Source organism: Cetorhinus maximus, chromosome 5, assembly GCF_964194155.1.
Source record: "Cetorhinus maximus chromosome 5, sCetMax3.hap1.1, whole genome shotgun sequence".
Classification (NCBI taxonomy): Eukaryota; Metazoa; Chordata; class Chondrichthyes; order Lamniformes; family Cetorhinidae; genus Cetorhinus; species Cetorhinus maximus.
The window spans coordinates 171,621,906-171,640,812 of record NC_135883.1 but is presented as its reverse complement, the minus strand read 5'-3'; the positions used below and the strand labels follow the sequence as shown (position 1 = coordinate 171,640,812).

Below are 18,907 nucleotides of genomic sequence, written 5' to 3'. Positions count from 1 at the left end.
TCAGAACTAAAGAGGAATAAGTAATGTGGTGAAATATAAGCTGTTTAAGTGGGGTGGGACAGGTGGAGCTCGATAGAGGGCCAGTGATAGGTGGAGGCAAAGGAGAGATTGCCAAAGATGTCATAAACAAAAGGACAAAGGGGTGTAGACGGTTGTGATATTATTTAAAGGATGTGCTAATGGTGACATTAAGGGTAGAAAGCAGGATGAGCATGTGACAGATGGCCCTAGTGGGGGTGGGGTGGTGGGAAGGGATTGAAATAGGCTAAAAGGTGGAGATAAAACAATGGATGTAAATAAATTGCCATATAAATACTGTGGTTACAAGAGCAGATCAGAGGCTAAGAATCTTGCGACGAGGAACTCATCCCCTGACTCCCCAAAACCTATCCACCATCTACAAGGCATAAACCAGGAGTGTGATGGAATACTCCCCACTTGCCTGGATGAGTGCAGCTCCTACAGCACTTAAGAAGCTTGACACCATCCAAGGCAAAGCAGCCCACTTGATTTGCACCACATCCACAAACAGTCACTCCCTCCACCATTGATGCACAGTAGCAGCAGTGTGTACCATCTACAAGAAGCACTGCAAGAATTCACCAAGGCTCCTTAGACAGCACCTTCCAAACCCATGACCATTACCATCTAGAAGAACAAGGGCAGCAGATAGATGGGAACACCACCACCTGAAAGTTCCCCAGCAAGTCACTCACCATCTTGACTTGGAAATATATCGCCTTTCCTTCACTGTCGCTGGGTCAAAATCCTGGAACTCCCTCCCTAACAGCACTGTGGGTGTACCTACACCACATGGACTGCAGCGGCTCAAGAAGGCAGCTCACCACCACCTGCTCAAGGGCAATTTGGGATGCACAATAATTGCTGGCCTAGCCAGCTACGTCCACATGCCATGAATGAAAAAGCATTTACTACCATCTGGCTCTTATATATAGTTATAAATATTTGTGTGATCACTGATTAGTTTCTCTGCTCTTTTCCTCCCAATAAACTCAGTATTTTACCTCTCATTGTTCCGTTTTATAATGATAAAATGCTCTAACCGTTGTTTAAAACGGTTTGTGCCTTCAATCCTGTTGTGTGCATGCTACTTTTGAGGATGCAGATTACTGACCCGATCCCTGAAGATTTCAGATACTAAAAGCATAAAGTTTCCTAGTTGTAAATAAATTACACGGTGTGTTATTAAATCATATATCCGAATGTAGTTTGATTTATTCATTTTGCACTGAACTGACCTGAGTGCCGCAAGATGTGGGACACTTAAACAAAGGGAAAAGTCTGAGAGAATCCAGTGAATGCAACCCAGCGATTGCAATCGTGATACCTGGTGGAAAACGTATCTGTGGAATGGAACCAGCAGGATTCAACACGTCCAAAATTACTGAACAAAAGCAAAATACAAAAAGAAAATGTTGCAAGCACTCAGGAGGTCAGGCAGCATCTGTAGAGAGAGTAGTTAATGTTTCAGATCAATGACCTTTCATCATTATTTTCAGCACTTTCAGTTCTCCTGATTGTTGAACATCCTGTTGGAATGGCCTCCTGGTTATGTCAGTGCCTTTGAGAGTGGGAAAATATGAGGGGATCAGTAGACTGTCACAAGACTTTGTTGATTTTAATTTGGGTCTTTATACTGTCATTTGACTTTGAAAGTTCACTGCCATCTCTAGATCCGTTATATAAATTTATATAATCTCTCTCTATTTCCCCCTCTGCTGCTCACCTTCGCGACCTTTCCTGTAGTCCAGTAGTTCACATTCTGCCTTCTTACCTTAAATTCTATAACTGAGTGAGCTGGCAGTGGAAGCTCGATATGAAAATCTAATTTCTCCAGTACAGCTGAGCTGTGTAAATATGCAATCAAAAGCCTTTCAGTCTAACTGAGAGAACTTCAATCAACACAATGTTCTAGTGGGCTCTGTGGCTATTATTTCCTCGCAGCCATGGCTCTCCCTGCACTAGTTTAATCTGTAAGATTATTCGTTGGTTAATTCCGCTTTGCTGAGTGTCTCAACTGCAGAGGCAAAGGAGAGAGAAATAGATACAGCACTTGTTGATCCATTTCAAACCAGTGAGACAGCCTGTAGAGATAAGTGAAAATTAGTTTAATTTTTTATGAATTGAGAAAAGCTTGTTTTCTTTGTGCCTATTATAGACAGCTCAATTACATTGCATTTTTTTTTCCTGTCCTGCTTCTTCAGATTGCAGGCTTTCAATAACCTGGAACTCCAGACTCCTGAGTGGTATAGAGTTTCACATCAGTCTGCAAATTTGCAGGAGCGAATTTGCCTTGAACAGAATGCTGCGTTAAATATGTAAGTAGCTGTATTGTTTGACTTGTTCTTTGACAGCAGCGATTCCTTTATGAAAGATAATAAAAAGTAATTGTTTGTTTCCTGGCAGATGTTTAACTGAATTTTGTTAGATTTTGGTGACCAAGGTTGCCATTCATCCTGTACAGCATTGCTCTGTATGTGAGAGGTTTGACCTCACTCATTGGAAGTTTCTGTCAACTGTGTTTCACACCCTATAGCTTATTATGCATGTTTTATGATATCCTTTTAACCTGTGGATGGCTTTGTCAGTAATTTGTGCTAGATTTATTTTGTTCACTTCTGTGAATTTTAAATGGGGATAGATGCAGGGATTGCTTTCTGCCGCTGCTAACATCCTGGCTAATCTACGCAGCAAGTCCCCTTTGCCATTTTGGGTGTTTTCTCTGTTACTGCTAAACATAATTACATAGTATATATGGCACTGAAGCAAGCATTTTGGCCCTGTCTATCCCTTAACGGTCTTTGACCGGAGGTTCACTGGTAACGGTTGTTGTCTTAGTACAAAGAGGAGAAGAGTCAATTCTCTCTTAACTCTTAATTCGCTTTATTCACGTTGTTAGATCATATACATATAGCTTATACATCTGGTTAGATATAAACATGCAGTTTGCACCAGGTTATGCAGTCTTATACCCAAACTAGGATCTAAATGCACACCCACTAGGTTTCTCTGACACTCCCTGAGTAGTCACAAAATATAAAAGCTAATACCCGAAAAGGAGAGCTGATGCTGGCCAGGCATTCCGTTCTCTCTCTCTTTCGATATTGTCTCTACGTTGCTGACGTAGGTTCTTCCACTTCCGCGATGGTTGTTCTCCGGAGTTCTCGCTGCTTCCACGCCTGAAATTCTTCATTCTTATACTGAATCTTATCTGTTCAAGCTGTGCTGCCTCTCTCCCGTTGGTTTAGGCTTGCTTGCCTAGTCTGTGGCATCTTCTCATTGGCTCTATCCCAAGAACTTAGGTAGCATTACCTCGTTACTCCTTTCCTAAATAGGGACATGTGTCTTATCTCATTCCCTTTGTTCTTCAAGAAACTCAGCTACTTCAAACCGGTTCTAGCCAGCTCAGACCAGTGACTGGAATCAGGTTACTTCAGGTCAAAAGTTGCTTTTGCCTGTGTCAGCAGTTCGGCTGCAGCCCCTGGCCAACATGTCCCCCCTTTTGATCCAAAGATACTTATCTTAGGATCGTTATTCTCCCTTTCTGTGTACCACTTCTGAAGTTGTCATTGTCCCCCAATGGGCATGTTGCATCCGCGATATCATATGGTTATATAAAAAATATAAAAGAGAAGCGTATATAAAATACTTCGCACAGTGTCCTTATACTGATAATTTCTTCAGTTTCATTATAGCACAAACATTCAATCGGTGCAAAATTTCAATTTTCCACCTTCTAAGCTGATATATGTTGAATATGACAAGTATTAAAGCACACATGATCACAACTACAGCAGCATGTGATAAAATCCTGACCCATGGATGTATTTGAACATTAGATCCCCAGTTCCAAAACTTATCCCAGAACCCGGGGTCCCATAGCAGTTCCTCTGCTTTATCAGCATGAGTTCTAATTATTTTAGTATGTTTAGTCCATTGATGAATTATCTCATTGGCTTCTTCTGCTATTTGCATCCAATCTGCAGTCAGGTGCGGAATAGGTGGTAGTTTGGTAGGAACATATTTCCACAGATCTTGGTCTATATTGGTACGTTGGACTGTGAGGTTTTCATTTATTACCATCCTCATTATTGGCTTAGGCAGAACTTGTCCACCGATAACCAGGTCTAAGGTCACATTGTTAATGGCCACATTGTGTCCTTCCAGAGGGCGCTGTTTCCATCCTTCGTTATAGTTCGTAGCTGCTGTGGCTGTGTAATATGTTTGTCCTACAAGGGCGTATTGTAAAAAGGACTAGCTGTTAACAGGCAGAATGGATAATGAACACTTTTCATAAGTACTGACAATCCAGCCAATCTTTGTAAAACGCCTGCTATATCCTCCCCAATCAATATATCTCCGATATGAGTCGCTACCCCAGTCAATATTCACATAGGTGTGGTCCCAGTGGACCATAATTTTACCTTGACCATCGCTCCCCGATGGCCGCTCAATAAATGGACCCACAAATTGACTAATAATTTTTCCCTCTGGGATTACCAACAATGTCACCTCTAGAACTTTGTTGCATGAAAACTGTACTCCCGCTCCCTCCGGTATACCCAAAGTTTTTCCTGCACACGTTAACCCATCCATTCCCATATAATACAAATTTAAGTCCTCTCTTTCCCCTTTGTTGGTTCAGACTGTCTTATTCTGCAGAGCAAAGTTGTTCCTGGTCTTGGGATATCCCTCCACCGTCGACATTGCTTCAGGGACGTTCATTCGTTGTGACGGCTCCGAGGCAGGTTCAACCACAGTTCTGATGATGGTCAATCCGATAGCAACAAAATGCATTATCCCCTTCATTTTAGGCTATACCTGTGATGAACAAGTGTAATTTCTGTTCTTATTTACAGTTTCTTTTGAGTACTGTTTTAAGTTCAGTCTCTCCATATACTGAGCCAGACCGTCCATATCCTGTTCCCAATTTGTTTCAGATTCTAACCGTCCGTTTCTTCTAACCCACTTATTCCCCCTCTTTGTTTTATTTTTCTTTCGTTTTTTTCCCTGGATTTGTCTCTGCATGTGAACGAACAGTATCAAATTTGTTTTCAATCACCTTCTCTTTGATCTGTAGCTGGTCCTGTTCTTGATCTCCATGACCTTCAGAATTCAGAACATCATTAGCATCAAGCAGCACATGCCAATGGTGATTATCTTGTTTTTCTCCCACTAACTTTAGCTGATTAATGTGATACCAGCCACTCTTATCTGGTGTTGTTAATATCTTGTATACAGATGGGCTTTATCTACTATCTCACAGGGGCCAGCAAACTTTGGACTCAAGAATGAGGTGGGCTGGTGTATTCTAATCATTACTCTTTGTCCGGGGCTCAACTCTATCGGGCTGGCTTTTGCGTCGAAGTAAGCCTTGCTTTGCTGTTTCTTCTTTCCCTGTAGGTGAGCGGCTACATAATTTGCTTCTTTTACTATTTCTACTAGCTGTTGTACCCATTTTTCTGATATAATGTGGTCTACCTCGGGTTCAGACAAATCCAAACCTACCAACCCCTCCATTCCCCTCATGTCCCTTCCTATCATGAGTCTATAAGGAGAGTAGCCTGTTGATGAAGCCACGGTATTCCTGATTATCATCAGCACATAGGGCAGAACGACCTGCCAGGTTGTCTTGTACTGCTGCACCATTTTGGCTATCATGTTTTTCAATGTCCGATTCATTCTTTCCACAATTCCACTAGACTGTGGTCTATAGGGAATGTGGAATCTCTGTCTGACCCCAAAAAGGGTCATAACATCTTGCATTACTTGGGCTGTAAAATGTGTTCCCTGATCCGATTCTATGCTTCGGGGTAAACCCCAAAGGGTAAACGCCTTTTCTAATAGAATTTTCGCAGTAATTTTGGCTGCGTTTGTTCTGGTCGGAAAAGCTTCCACCCATTTAGTGAAGGTGTCCACTATTACTAGAATATACTTGTATCCTCCTGGAGTGGGGGGAAGGGGTCCTACGTAGTCTATCTGTAAATTAGCCCAAGGCCCTTCTACTGGTCTAGTATGTCAGAGGGCCCCTTTCCTAACATTTCTATCGGGGTTGTGTTGTGCACAGATCAAACAATTCTTGACATAGTGTTCCACGTCACCTTTCATTCCAGGCCACCGGCACACCTCCTTTATCTGACCCAGGGTACTCTCCGTCCCTTTATGTCCCCATAAGTCATGGTACCAGTGGATAATTTGGTTTCGTCCCCCCTCTGGCACCACAAATTTTCCCTCACATAAAACCACTCCGTCTTGAATATAGACCCCCTCGTGCCTTTTGTATGTGTCTGACTGTGCTCCTTCTATTAGTTTTTTCAATTCTCTGTCTTTCTTTTGCTCCTCCGTTAAATCCATTACTTTGATCTGCTTCTCTTTCTGGCCCCCGATTTCCCCAATCGGTGGCTGCCATTCCTGTCCACTTACAGCATCTCGTTTGGCTAGTTCATCAGCTTTCCTGTTCCCTTCGGGAGATAGTTTTGAATGAGCTTTCACTTTTGTGACCCCAAATCCTTTCCCCTGTGCTTCTTCAAAGATGTATCGTAATAGCGGGGCCGAAGGAAGGGGCCTTCCATCCGCTGAGACAAATCCTCTTGCATCCCATAGGGGCAAATGTTCTGTGAGGCTACTACAGACATACATGCTATCAGAATATGTGACTGATCTAGGTGGAAAGTATTCCGGGTGGCCAACCACATATGCGACGGCTGCTAGTTCTGCTGCCTGTGCACTCATGGTTTTTAGGTAATTTCAAAGCCGCACTATATCTTTCCTGTCTGTGTTCGTCCTCCATGTATATCCCACAGCCAGTTCTCCTTTCCCCACCCTGTACTGATGAAGAACCATCCACAAAAATTTTAAAATAGGGTTCTTCTTTTCCTGTGTCCTTTGTTTTTCTGCTTTCAGGCCCCATCTTACTCCCTCCCTTTTCCTTTGATACAAATGGGCCCTTGTGGTCATTTGCTATCATTAATTGACGTTCATGTTTTTCTCCTTGATGAACTAAGTTGTCTGTTAACATAGTGGTGGTTTTTACCCCCTTTACGGTTATATTTCTCCCTTGCAGCAACAATGTCCATCTAGCGATTCTATTTTGGTTAACTGCACCATCATTAATCCTTCCGTCTAACAGTAGCTGTACAGGGGTGTGTTCTGTTAATATTGTAAGTGGGTTTAGTCCCACTACACAGGTAAAATGCTGCACTGCCCAAAAGCTAGCAAGTGTTTTTCGCATACCGTATACCCCTGCTCTACTGGTGAGATCATACGTGAGGCTTACGCTACTGGTCGTAATTTCCCGTGTGTCTCCTGTAATAGAACTGTCGAGAGGGTGGTGTCTTTGGCAGCCACCTCCAATGAAAACGGCTCAGTTGGATTTGGGGTCTTCAGAGCAGGCACGGCAGCTAGTTCTTGCTTTAGAGCAGTCATGGCCTGGGTGTGTTCTGTTTTCCACACCTAGGCCACATTCTTTTTTAATAATTTCATTAGCGGGGCCACTTTTGTGGCGAATTTGTGGTCCCTGCAATATCCCACCAAGCCTAAGAAGGACCTTAACCCTTTTACATCCTGCGGAACAGGGAGTCTGCCAACCGTCTCTACCCTTCACTTGTCAATGTCCCTCTTCCCCGGTGTCAGAATCATTCCCAAGTCAGTAACTTTTTGTTTCATGATCTGCGCTTTTTTAGGGTTAACCTTTAATCCCAAGTCATGTAACAACTGCAGTAATTCACTTAGCAGTTGATCATGTTCCTTTCTGGTTTTAGTTTGTAAGAGTAAGTCGTCGACATACTGCACTAGACATTCAGGCCTCGAGAATCCTTTTAACCCTTCCCACAGCCGTTGGTGAAATATGGACGGGGAATTGTGAAATCCCTGCAGTAGAGCGGTCCATGTATATTGCTGTCCTTGGAAAGTAAACGCGAATTTATATTGACATTCTTTCTCCAGTGGAATAGACCAAACACCGTTATTTATGTCCAAAACCGTAAACCACTGTGCATCCTCATTTTGTCGAACTACTGTCTCTGGGCTAGTTGCTACAGTAGGGGCTGTTAACGGGGTGACTTTATTTAATTCTCTGTAGTCTATCGTTAGTCACCAGCTACCGTCGGGTTTCCTCACCGGCCAAATAGGCGCGTTGTTAGTAGAAGCTATTGGTTTTAATATCCCTTGCTGCAGCAGACTCTGTATCGCCTTCCCTATCTCTCTTCTGCTTGTTTCAGGAAACCATACTGCATTTGTGGTTTGGGGTGTGGACCTTGTATACACCCACTCCCGGTCATTTTCCCACAATCATGTTTATGTCGGGCAAATACTATTGAGTTTTGTGCGATAATTTGTTGTACTTCACGATCGCCACTCATTTCTCCTGGTTCTATCCACATTTCCCCGATTGTGCATATCCTATCCTGATATTCCCCCACCGGGACGAGTGTGTGATTTATACTGCCTTTGCCCAAAGGCATTTGGCAAATCATACAATTAATGGGGTCAAAGCAGAGTCCTGCTTTGGCCATATAGTCACTCCCTAATATATGTTCTTGTTCTCTGGGTAATTTGATAAGGACCACTGAATGCTCTTTCAATATGTCTCCCTCACCGACTTCCAATGGTACACTCATATCCCACTTGTGAGTGCCTTGTGAATCCGCTTAGAATAATTTTGTTTTGAATTTTCCAATCTACGTCATTGGTCTGAGTGGTGTTAACTGTGGTGCAGGATCCCCCTGTGTCCCAAAGGAATGTAATAGGATGGCCTCCAACCCTACCATTCACTAGGGGTCTCCCCGTGTCATCCCACCGCGTGTCACACACCCATAATGGAGAGACCTGAGACCATCATAGCAGTTCGGGGTACAACCCAGAACACGGTGATATTTCTACCATATCACACTGAGGACTTGGTCTATCGGCCCTTCCACGGGTAGGCTCTGGTTTCCTCCCCGACCTACATTCTCTCGTCTCGAGTCCGGGCAGTCCCTTGCGAAGTGTCCCTCTTGGCCACAGTTATAGCATCTGGGCAGCTCGCCCCTGAGTTCTCCCCGTTCCCGACAAGTTTCATCTACCTCTACCTCTTCCCACTGTCTGATAAGCTGGAGGGGGTTCCCTCTGAGTAGGTCCCCTCCCTTCATTTCTCCAGGTTGTCGCCTGATTCTTAACAGGCATTGCTCTGTCACTGGATGTCTTGGGTAGTTTTGGTGTTTCCCTTTTCCATACTCTAACCATCTTCCTAATTATCCAGGGCTCTGTATGTGTGTCATCAGTGGAATCAAACTGATGTAATGCTTTCCTTGACTCCTCAGTGCCATGCGACACTAGCATTCTTGTTGCCTGACCTCTAGGAACAACTCCCTAGGATCATCCCCGGGCACCCACGTCCCAATATCTTTCGCAATATCCCTCAATTCTTGTACCCTAAGAGGGGTGGAATATGTCATATTTGGGCCAGCTGGCCCCTGGCCATCTGCCCCTGCTTGTGCGCTAGTGGTTACAAGGGGGGGGGCCATTGGGGCAGACGGTTTTTCCGGCTCTGGAATATATACCGGCGGTGGATCCTCTGGTGGAGGTTCCCTGTCACCGCTGCTGTATCTATCCGCCCCGTTTGCTAAATCATCCCAATCTATATCCACTTGACCGTTTTCTTCACCTCTTTCGGGTGCGAAAGCACACAGTATGCCCCTCTGTTCGGCTAGCTGATCTTGCAGCCTCACTATCAGTTTCTGACACTTTGTGTGATCACCGGTACTGCTCCTCTTTTCCTGAGCTGCTCTGTGAATCACATTCATAGTTTTTAAGTCACTACATTGTTGTTTCCATCCCTCCACCTCAGCTTTAGCTGCTTGGACTTCTCCCTCTCTTTTACTCTTTTCATTAGCCAATTTTTCGCACTGTAATTGATATTGGTTCATGTGCACCAAATCCGCACTTCTCTGTCCCTTTAAATCAGTTACCTTCTCACTAAGGTGGGCTATCTCCTCACGGAGTTTTTTATTCTCTTCCTCTAGTCTGTCTCTCTCCCTCCTAGCCTGCTGTTGGCATTCTATCCATTCCTCAAATAAACGTCCGATCGCTACGGACTTCTGTACCTTTTTAAATTTCTTATCTGACACCTTTGTTTGCGCAATTCTCCAAAGGGCCTCCCTTGTCGCTAATGTGACCCGCATACTCCCCGTATTGCGGCCACTTCCCTATTACGTATTTTTGGAGGAGTCCCTTCCAGTCAAAACAATCCAAGTCCCCAGGGCTTGGAGATTCCCTTTGATTCGTCATCTTATGTTAACAGCTATGAATTAACCCAAACTCCTGTTCTCTGTGTACTTTGCCCACTCGGTTCGGCTCGAGTCTCCCGCTGACTCAACGGAGAGATTTATCCTCGAGCCCACCCAGGGACGCCAAATATGTTGCCGGAGGTTCACCGGTAACGGTTGTTGGCTTAGTACAAAGAGGAGAAGAGTCAATTCTCTCTTAACTCTAAATTCGCTTTATTCACGTTGTTAGATCATATACATATAGCTTATACATCTGGTTAGATATAGACATGCAGTCTGCACCAGGTTATACAGTCTTATACCCAAACTAGGATCTAAATGCACACCCACTAGGTTTCTCTGACACTCCCTGATTGGTCACAGAATATAAAAGCTAATACCCGAAAAGGAGAGCTGATGCTGGCCAGGCGTTCCGTTCTCTCTCTCTTTCGATGTTGTCTCTACGTTGCTGACGTAGGTTCTTCCACTTCCGCGATGGTTGTTCTCCGGAGTTCTCGCTGCTTCCACGCCTGAAATTCTTCATTCTTATACTGAATCTTATCTGTTCAAGCTGTGCTGCCTCTCTCCCGTTGGTTTAGGCTTGCTTGCCTAGTCTGTGGCATCTTCTCATTGGCTCTGTCCCAAGAACTTAGGTAGCATTACCTCGTTACTCCTTTCCTAAATAAGGACATGTGTCTTATCTCATTCCCTTTGTTCTTCAAGAAACTCAGCTACTTCAAACCGGTTCTAACCAGCTCAGACCAGTGACTGGAATCAGGTCACTTCAGGTCAAAAGTTGCTTTTGCCTGTGTCAGCAGTTTGGCTGCAGCCTCTGGCCAACAGGTCCTATTCCCATCACAGTCTCCCTGTTTAATTGATGTGCCTGTAGAATATTTTACTATTTTGTTTTATTTTCCTGATTTAATTTCATAGTTCCTCTTTGCTTTCCTCATTGTTTTGTTGGCTTCTCTCCTAATCTATTTGTATATTTTCTTATCATTCCCTCCTCTGTTGTCTATGTACCCAATGTATGCCACTTTCCTAATCCTCAATTGTTCCCTTATGTCTTTATTCATCCATGAAATCTCACTTGTGTTTAGTTTGTTCTTTCCTTTTAGTGAAATCTATTTGATCTGCACTCTGAACACCGTCTAAAATATTTCCTGTCGTTGTTCTACATTGCTATTTGCCAATATTGTTGTCCATTTCATTTTCCCAAGTTCTATTCTCAGCATCTCAAAATCAGCTTTTCAGTACTTGTTAGCGACTTGTTAAATGTCTCACAACACTTAATTTCTGCTGTTTGTCACATCTGTATTGAATTACCACCAGTCTAATTACATGACATGCTGATTCTGTATTTAATTTTAGACTACGTAATCATAGTGTGCTACTTCACTTGTCCAGGTGTCAGCTGTGGCTCAGTCCATAGCACCCTCGCCTTTGAATCAGAAGGTGGTGGGTTCACGTCCCACTCCCGGAAACCAAGAACTGTGATTGTACTCAAAAGAGATGCGATCTGTGACTGTTGATAACTCGAAATAATTTTTTTACTGACTGTTTCTGTCCAGTATATGTCTTAAAAATTAAATAGCAGGAATTTTAAGGTAGCTCCTGGCAGTCAAGATAGTTTGTTTAGCTATGGTATTTTTATCAAGACAGCTATTTCTCTGTAGTTTGTCCTTTCCTGTTGCATTTGTGGGATGGACCTTGTTTGTGTATTTTACACACTTTTTTCAGAAAAAGCTGCTATAATAAATTAACTGCCCATAGTACCTACATTTGATCCTTATTCAAACTCCAGAAGTCAGCTTTTGGAAACTCATTAATCTTGTGTTAACAATTGCTGCTTAAGATGGGTTGATGACTTTGGGGATGGGGAAGGGAGATAATTAGAACAAAAATGATGTGTGAAGTTTGTACCTAATTTATATAATCCACTGATTTATTCCTGTTGTAGCATTTGGAATACAATGGTCTCAAATGATCCCAGTTTTCTAAAATAGCCACTTCCAATATTGTCCAATGGGTCACGTTATAAGGATGAAAAGATAATTTTACATTTAATAGTTGGTAAGCGTAATAGTCCAAGATGATTTTTTTACTGAGGATATCTTTGAGTTTTTCTTTAAATAAGCAGTCTTGAGAAATTAACTTTTCACTATCATCCTAATAAAGGAGGTACATATGGCGCTCAAAGAACATAGAAAACTGGAATGTTAAGCACCATTGTAGACTGTCACAATCATTTGGCGTGACTTGGACAACAGAATCACGGTTTAACAGCCTTTTGCACCCTTATTACCAATTTTCAACCAACTGTCTGATTCTCTTCAAGCTAGGTGGTTAAGTCCAGTCCTCTGTGCTTTACCTGATTCTAATGAGTAATCCAGAGCTGTTAAAAACACAATCTGCCATTCAGTTTTTCCCATATTACTATAATGGACAGTCTTGCTGCTGGAGTGTTGCAATGTCACATTTTTCAAAGGAATCACAATGTAGTTTCAGCAATGTTGCATTTTCATCTCAAGTGTCATTTGTGAGGTGGCAGCAGGGGAAAAAAAAAACTTGAAAGCTGATTTGTTGTTAAAAACCCACCTAGTTCATAAATGCACTCTAGGAAAGGAAACCTGTTGCCTCCATTGTTTGGTCTACTTGTAACTCCAGTCCTGCACCATATGGATTTAACACAATGCCCTCAGCGAAGTTTGGGATGAGCAGTAGGTGCAGCCATGCTCGTGCCATCCGCATCCTAAGAAACTAAAAAATCAAGTCATAAAATGGCTCCAGTACAGAAGGAGATCATTCGTGCCTTCCTGCCTATGTCAGCTTTTTCCGAGAGCAACATGGCTGGTGCCCCACCCTTTCCCTGTAGACCACTAATTGTTTTCTTTTTAGGTGTTCATCCAATAGATGAATAGCCAGGAGAGTAGCCCTCAGGTAGGTTTGGAAGCTGGAACCAGTACAGTACTTTGGCTGCATTAGAAGACTTTTAGCTATGATGGTTCAGCTATTTCAGAGTTTCTTGGTGTTTCAGATGTTTCTCACACTGAAATGAGGAGAAATTTCTTCACCCAGAGAGTGGTGAGCCTGTGGAATTCGTTACCACAGAAAGTAGCTGAGACCAGAACATTGTATGCTTTCAAGAAGGAGTTAGATATAGCTTTTGGGGTGAAAGGGATCAAAGGATATGGGGAGAAAGCAGGAGCAGGCTATTGAGTTGGATGATCAGCCATGATCATAATGAATGGCGGAGCAGGCTTGAAGGGCCGAATGGCCTACTCCTGCTCCTAGTTTCTATGAACAAAGCAAATCCAGCGATTTTAAACTGCAGTCCCTGAAAGTAGTCACATGACTGCAGGGTAAACATTTCTGGGGTCCGGGCCACCATGATAAAATAGCAGTTGACAATGGTCATTCACTCTTAACCCCCCAACTTGAGCTCAAATATTTTCCTTTGTTCAATATGGCACTCGGAAACTATATTCTTCAAAAAGCGCTGGTTCATCCTTGAACAATTAAATGTTTAAATTTCACAGGTGGCTGTGAAGTATCCTTGTTCAGGTCTATCTTTAACTAAATACTGGCCACAGAACTAAATACTGTCCACAGTCTACTGTCACGTGTTAAGTTGTAGCCATCTCAACAGGTTTTGTGGCCACTTTCACAAAGTATGATCTTACAGTCCATAATATCCATTATCCTCATGCTTGTACTGAGCATGACAATAACCTCTCTCCAAAGAAAAAAATGGAATATAATGACCTTTTTCCAAGATTATCCTGTGAAACTAGAAAAAGAAAAATGGATTCATTCTGTGCACATGTTCTGACATTCACACGGGACTCTATCCTTGTCACAGTTTTCCATATTGGTTGCATCCCCTGGCTAGCTTCTACTCTGAAATGCCCACAGCAATGATATTATCCTCTTCAGCAATGTGGGTGATCTTTAAATCAAAAGGCTGCAAGAGTATGCTCCATTGAAACAATCTGGCATTAATCATTTTCAATTTCTCCAGGAACTTCAAAAGGTTATGGTCTGTGTATATTAGGGTCTCTCTTGGTGCCCATTGCTAACATAGATATCAAAAAAATGCTGGAGGGGTTAACAAAGGACCTAATGTTTTCTTTCTCGACTGTAATACACTTTGCTGCTGTTTATTTAGCTTCTTTGAAAAATAGCCAATTGGGCATTCAAGTCCCGAGTTGTCTTCCTGCAGCAGGACAGCTCCCAATGCTATATCAATAGCTACTGTAAAAGATTTACTGAAATTTGGGGCAGCTAGCACAGGTTGATGTGTGAGGATGGCTTTTAATTTCTCAAAAGGCTTTAGCATGTCTCTGTCCACACTACTTTGACAGTTTTATTTAGCAAATCTGTTAGTGGGGCAGCAAGGGTGCTGAAATTTGGGACAAACATTTGGTAGAGCTTGCACATTAAGAAGCAACAGTTTATATATGATGCATTAGTTAGATAGGAAAAGTATAAAACCTGGAAAACTATACAGCCTCTGGCAGTTGATAGCAGTGCGCATGCCTCGGAGCGCAAATGGACAGTTGGCACAGTGTGTGTTGACCTCAGTAGCTTGTGATGCCAGCGTTCTGCTCCCTTGTGTTAGGGAACTCTACTCCTGTCTTCCTCGGTCTTTCCTGGTCCATCGTCCATCTGAAGAAGGTGACAGACTGTCGAGGACTGCCTGCTGGCTCCGAGCAACTGTTAATATACTTTGGTTGGAATTTTCCACCCCTATTGGCAAAGGACGTGATGGCGGGAATGTGCGGACAATATGGCAAGAAGGCCAAAAGACAGGTTTATGCTGGCGTAAAACCAGTTTGCGATCATCCGCCCCAGCCGTCAATGGCAGGCTGCCTTTTTCCCCGTCCAATGTTGAGAACCTAATTTCAATGCATTTGCATCTCATCATCTTGCCTGCTTGCCAGAATCATCCCCTATGTCAAATTTACCATGCATGTCAGCAGGAAAACACGGCGGCCCAGAACATGTCTAGACTTAACGTTATGGTCTTGCTCACATCACAGACATTTGAGGAGTGGAGATGCTGGATCCTTACAGTGACCAGACCCTGGAGGAATACATGCATCGCATGCTGGGTGAATTCTCATGGACATGCTCTGCCACGAAGCAGCCCAGGAAGGTGGGAGGTCTCTGCTGATGTCTGCCGTCTGCTTCGGGACATCACAGTCTTGGTCATGGCCTGCTACAGATGATCAGCGAGGTGGGGAGAGAAAGGTCCAGTTGTGAGTTGGAGAAGAATCTGTACCGAGGTGGGTGGGGTGAGGGGTTGGGCAGGGGAGCAAAGGTGTCGGGGGGTGTGAGGTTGAGGGGGGGAATGAAGGTGACGGGAGTGGTGGTTGAGGTTGGGAAGGCGGGGAGGGACTATGGGTAGAGGCGGGAGGAAGGACTTTGAGGGAGGAAGGAGTTAGGGTGGAGGAAGTAGTAAGAGGGAGATGTCCAGGTGAACGTGCAAGGGAGGCTTCTGTGGAATCGGTGACTGCCTCCTGGGGAGCAAACTGAGGATGCGGGTGGCGGGAGGGCGTAGTGAGTATGAGAGGGGGCACAGAGAGCCAGGTGAGGGTGCGACAGTAGTGGTAGAATGGATGGCGAGGGTGGTTGGTGGGGACTCAGAGGCAGACATGGGATGGGAAGGAGGTCGTCGGGGAGGTCAGTGTGGTTGGGGGTAGGATTCTCAGGAAGGTAGCACATTCACCTGCACATCCTGGAAAGGAAAGGGCCCGGGCTGTTATGTGACAGTGTGAAGGTGGAAGGTGATACCGGGGGGGGGTCAACAGTAATGGAGGAAAGGACATGAGTGACTGGGGGAGGGGAAGTGAAAGGGGAGCTGAGAAGAAACTTATTGACTTCTGTGGCTGCAAAAATTGAAAGAGAGCGGAGCCTTGTGTTGGACAGGCACAGGTTCTGCATGGGAGTGTGATCAGTGGCGGGGGGAGGGCGAAGATGCAGGTCAGCTCAGATGGACAACTGAGAGAGAACCCCAGCCGGCAGCATTGAAAACCCTTTGGACATTGAGATGTATGTGTGGACGATTGCTTGCACGAGGCTCCGAAAGGCCCTGTTACACACACGTCTCCCTCCAGAATCACTCATGGCCTGGCTGCATACAGCTGAACTGCTAATGGGGCGGGGGATAGAGTGGGAGTGCTCGTGAAGCCTGTCAATGAAGCTAAAAGATAAAATTACACATTATTCAGTGAAAGTGAATATATTTTCAGATTATGAAGTGACAAAATGTGTTCACCCGTGCAACCACTTGCGATCAAAAATTCTTAAAATTTCTAGGCCTACCACTTCTTCTAGGTCCTCGAAGACCCGCAAGAGGGGTGGAGACAGCATGTACAATGTTTGGCCCTGTTGCATCTGATGACTTTGGCGTGTGTCCTCTGGAGGGCCGAGGCCCTTGAGAGTCTGGGCTTGCTTTGACTGTCCTCCTGTGGGCCAGCTGCTCCCTCTGCGGTGACAGCGGACGAGGTTGATGGGGGCCACAGACAAAGGGTACTCGGAGGGAGAGGACAGATTCTGAGATTCTTGAGTGGATGACCCAGAGGTATGCAGCTACTGCTCCTTCTCCTTTCAGGTGCTCAAGGGCCTCGGCCTGTCTCCTTGAGGGGAAGGAGCACCTGGAGGTGCCCCGTTTCCCCCTTGCTTTGCCACTGCAGGAACTCACCCATGGATACCGCATGGAGTGCAGGTCTATGTGCATCTCTGCATTCTTCTGGACCAGGGCCTCTATGGTGTTTGTCATCCTTCTCATGGAGACCTCCATACGTGCACTTGTGGGCACCACTTCAGCGAGCAAGCGTTCCACCCCTCCAACTCGCGCGCCACTCTGAGGGCTTCCAACAGCTCTGTGTTCCCCTGCTGCCTTCTGATTCTCCACGATGATTTGGAAGGCTGAATCCAGAGGCTCAACCTCTGACTTGGACCTCACAGATGCCTCTTCCCCAGCAGTGCCCTGAGTGTTGGGGAGCTCGGCTGAACCTGTCTCCTGCTACGGACACGTGTCCGTGCAGTGACCACCAGATTGTAAACCTAAGCTTGCTCTAGTTCTAGGTACCACCTAGGCGCGTGTCTCTGTGCTGGTGGAGGGTGTGGGTAAGCGCTGTGAGGGGTCTTCCAGTCTGCTCATTTCCAGTTCGTCAATGGAGGAGGCGTCCTCTTGGCTGGAGGTGAAGACTTGGATGGTGCTGAGGGAGTGGCTGGCTGAGGGTGTCGGTCGCTTGGCAGAGCTCCCTGTGAACCCTGTGAGGGTGTGTATGAGAGTTAGTGGTGTTGTCCCTTGAGGTATGAGATCCTGTGGATGTGTGATGGGTTTATGAGTGTGAGAGTTGAGAGTGATGAGGTGGTTGACTTATCACCGGACCACAGAGGAGGTCAGCCAATCCTGCACTGGAATGGCTGATCTCCCCTGTGCTCTGTTGGCGTTGACTACCACTCCCGCTGCCTCCTGGTCCGGATAGGTGACTCTGGTGGACATCCTACAGCCAGAGAGGGGGTCGCGTGGCGGCCATCCACTGTGTCCAACAGGCGCCCCAGAGAGGCGTCACTAAATTTGGGGGCTACCACCTTCCTTGCTTTTGGGGCCATCTGTCACCTGGAGCAGCCCTAGTCTGAAGACATGAAGTAGGCTGCGCTTTGGTGCATTTTAAATATGGCACCCGGAGCGAGGATGCACTGACGTTGTGGCATGGCAGGCAAATCCAAGCCCGCCCGCCAGCAAGCCAGCATGTTCCCCATGAATGCATTATTAATGAGGCTGGACGTGCTAGGAATGGGACAATACGGCGCGAAAAGTCGCCAATGTGGCTGGTAAAGCCTCCTTTTTCCCACCTGCTACCCCACTTAGTGCAAATCAGGGATGATTCAGCCTGTTATTTCTAGGGGCTGGCAGTTTGCCCTATGTCAATCACTTGTTTGAACCTTTCTAACCAATGAAGACAGGTATCCAGCATGTCAGTTTGGTCACCTCCCCCCGGCCTATCACTTAAATCAAGGTCACTTTTTAGTTTATATTATGCTGAAATTGGTCATAACAATAATGAGGCAGAGAAGGAAAGAAAAGGAAGCAAATCCTGCACTCCAGATCCCCCGAACTCGTACAACATCCTGTCCTATGTGTTCAAAGATCTACAGGTACTCTATCTAGCGTGTGGATAATTCTTATTAGGTATTATTTCTCCCTACCCTCAATTGTCCCAACACAAAATTCCTTTTACTTTTAACTTTATTTTTACTCCCTCTGACCACTGCTACCTTAATTGTCTTAAAATCAGTTTCTCTTTCTTTATTATTTTTGATAATTTAAAATGCTGTCTTATTCTTCAGGCCATATTAACCATTTCATGTCATGCTGTTTGTCGGGGACCTGAACATGTCTGGGACCTATTCTTCAGTGCAGCTTCACCATGCTGAACGTGTTAGTTACTCCACATGTAACAAGTTCTTATGCACACTCTCACTGCAGTCCCAGTTCCTACTTTTTTTTCCTCGTGAAGTTGTGAAGTTGCGTCACACATGCTCCACCTGATAAACCTTCCTGACTTTCAGGTAATCTCCTCAAATGATCAAAGGGGGTCTCTGTCTTAAGATCTTTGCTTCTCTCC

At 44.8% G+C, this 18,907-nt stretch overlaps 1 protein-coding gene across 3 annotated transcripts in view; it reads left to right on the top strand.

The window, feature by feature from the left end:
* Positions 1 to 18,907, top strand: part of tjap1 (tight junction associated protein 1 (peripheral)) — a 305,890-nt gene that overhangs the window by 72,947 nt on the left and 214,036 nt on the right. For all 3 annotated transcript variants that reach the window (XM_078542797.1, XM_078542800.1, XM_078542799.1), the window contains exon 2: positions 2,226 to 2,339. The gene's annotated coding sequence lies outside the window, so the exon portion shown is untranslated. The remainder of the gene's footprint in view (positions 1 to 2,225; positions 2,340 to 18,907) is intronic.